We start from the raw sequence: 2,597 nt of genomic DNA, 5'->3' as shown, positions 1-2,597 counted from the left end.
GAAGGAGAGCCTGGCTGGGGGGTGGGGGGACCTCCCTCCTTTCTCATCCTTTGCTCCTTAAATGTCTTTTCTACCTCCTTTTCCTTTATCACACTTCACTGACTTTAATGTAAAGTGAAAATGTTAATTTTTTATCCAGGGAGGCTGTAGTTTTGGCCTCCTTTTCATGGTCCTTGTTTTGGGTTTTGGAGGGACTGGGCTGGCCCTTACTTCCTCATTCTCCATGCTCACGGCCCCTCCCCCCATTAAATTGATTTGTGCTGGTGTGTGCCCCGGATTGATTTTTCCCCCTCTGTGGACTAGCTATTTCTCAATAGAAAAATGATCGCCAAGTTTCTCAAATTCTTTTCTAAACTTTGGGCCCTTTCGGATTGAATGTAATGCCCATCCTTCGTGTGTCTGCACACTCTTCGCCCACATAGCACATCGAGTCCTCTCAGTGGATAGAAGGACCCTGCTGGGTGTGTAGCCGGGGTACGTGGCTGCCTGGAGCTCTTCAGAGGCAGAATCACAGCCTGCACTGGGAGTTTGCTCCTGTTTGTCAAACAAGATCACTTAACACCTCTGCCCTGCTTTCCGGTGAAGGGAGGGGACTGCTGAGCTGGAGGAAGGGAGGCCACCTCTCTCAAATGGTAAGTGTTTTAGGGCACCAGGCCATTTATTAAAAGTAGTGGGAGAACAAATGGGAAGAAGACAGAACATACTGATACTGACGCCCACGTGGCAGGGGAAGGTGCCCAGGTTGGCATCTGATGAGAAGGGGACGTCCCTGCAGGTACTGGCAAGCTGAGAGCAGGGCCAGGATGTGCAGGGGGAGGTGCGCCACGGGCTGGGTGCCATGTGCAGCGGTCTCTGTGTGGTCGCCTTTGGTGTCTGTATGGGAAACGTGGAATTTGGCAAAAAGAGGGTCATTGGTCAAGGCCAATTCTAAAGGGGCTAAGTTTGTCTGCACAGTCTGATTCGAAGGGTGAAAGGTGCTTTTGTAAAAAAACTCTTTCCCACCTGACTTGAAATTCCTTCCACAAGAACCACAGTGAATACACAGCATTCATTCAGCCCAGCTTGCTTCTAGGTTAGCGCTAGGGATGCTGAGCGGAGAAGGAGGCCCCGCCATCCAGCTTGCACTGTACAGCCGATGGCTGGAAGAGCCAGCAGGTGGCTGGAATGTGCTGTCTGGTGCTGCAGTGAGGAGCATGTTGGGGGTGGTGGATGCTGGGGGTTCAGCGCAGAGAGGAGCCATAGACGTCGATAAAGTCATGGGTTTAGATTTGCTACAGCTGCTGTTGGTGCAGTGGTCCCCTTGACTGGGCTGGTATCCCCAACTCTGAGCTGCTGCGAGTACTGGCTGCTAAGGTCACAACTGCACTTTCTCATGGAAAATTGCCTTCTGCGGAAAAGAGTGGAAAAAGCCTAGAGGTCGCATACCTTTCCCTGGGGTGACCTGTCGCCAGTGATTTCCCTCAGTAAATCACTCACAGCATCTCTGCCTGACTCCATTTCTGGGAAGCCCCATTTGATAGCAGAGGAGCAGGAATTTGAAATAGCTCTGGCCTCGTGTGCTCGTTTTTTCTGATGTGGGGAGAGACAGCAGACCAGGAGGGTGAGAGGGTTGGTGAGTGTCTGCCTGTGTGGGTGGCATGGGGACTGGGATCAGGGTTTGACATCAGCTGAAGTGAGACCACGGTCTTTGTGAGACACATCTGTATCAGGCACTCAGCAGCCTGGGCTGGGCGTAGGTGGCACAAAGTGGTGGTTCTGACAGATGTAGGAAGTTAAGGTACCAGGGATGATGAGAAAGGACTTGAAGGTAGAAAGGGATGGTGAGTTTGGGAGAAAATGGAGGTGTCCCCAAAGATACCAGTAAGATGGAAAGATATGCTGAGCACAACACGGACAGCGTGTGGCAGGATTAGGAGGCTGGGAGGGTGTGTTTGGCATCTGGAGTGGGAGGGGGCAAGAGCTGAGGCTCAAGTATTCCTGCTAACGACAGGTCTAGGATGTGCCTTGGGCTCAGGTCACATCGAGGCAGTGGGCAAAGACAAATGATGGGGTACCAGATGTCCTCATGAGACCCTTCTTCTTGGTGAGACAGAACCCAAACCACTTGCTAACAGCTGTGATACTATCCCCACCCTGTTGAATCCCCCTCCACCGTGTATTTCTACTTACCTTGCTTCCCGGCCACTGAAGCAGGCAGAGCTCCTGGCCCTACCTGAGAAGCAGGGTGCTGTGGAAGGAACACACCCACTCCGCTCTGCCTGGAAGGGTCCCCTTCCCTTCTTCATTCAGTTGCTTTTTCTCAGCCTTTGAGTTTAGCTTCGATTTCTCCCCTGAGTATTTCAGAATCCCTCCCGCCATTATACTCTCAAAGCACCCAGTTCCCCTTAATGACTCTCATAACAGCTATAATTCAACAAACAAAAAAATTAAGTACTTTGTTGTTTAAAATCTGTCTCACCAGATGAAATGTAACCTCCCTAAGGATAGGGACTGTCCCTGTGTCCCTTGCTGCTGGCATAATGCCTGCAGAAAGAATGCATGCATTTGGTGATTTAAATACTACGATGTGAAATTTAAAAAAGGAAAAAAAAGGGCTC

The sequence above is a fragment of the Otolemur garnettii genome, unplaced genomic scaffold (assembly GCF_000181295.1).
Source record: "Otolemur garnettii isolate 467f Iridium unplaced genomic scaffold, OtoGar3 scaffold00039, whole genome shotgun sequence".
Lineage (NCBI taxonomy): Eukaryota > Metazoa > Chordata > Mammalia > Primates > Galagidae > Otolemur > Otolemur garnettii.
The sequence above is the reverse complement of the archived record's forward strand: the minus strand, read 5'-3'. Positions refer to the sequence as shown.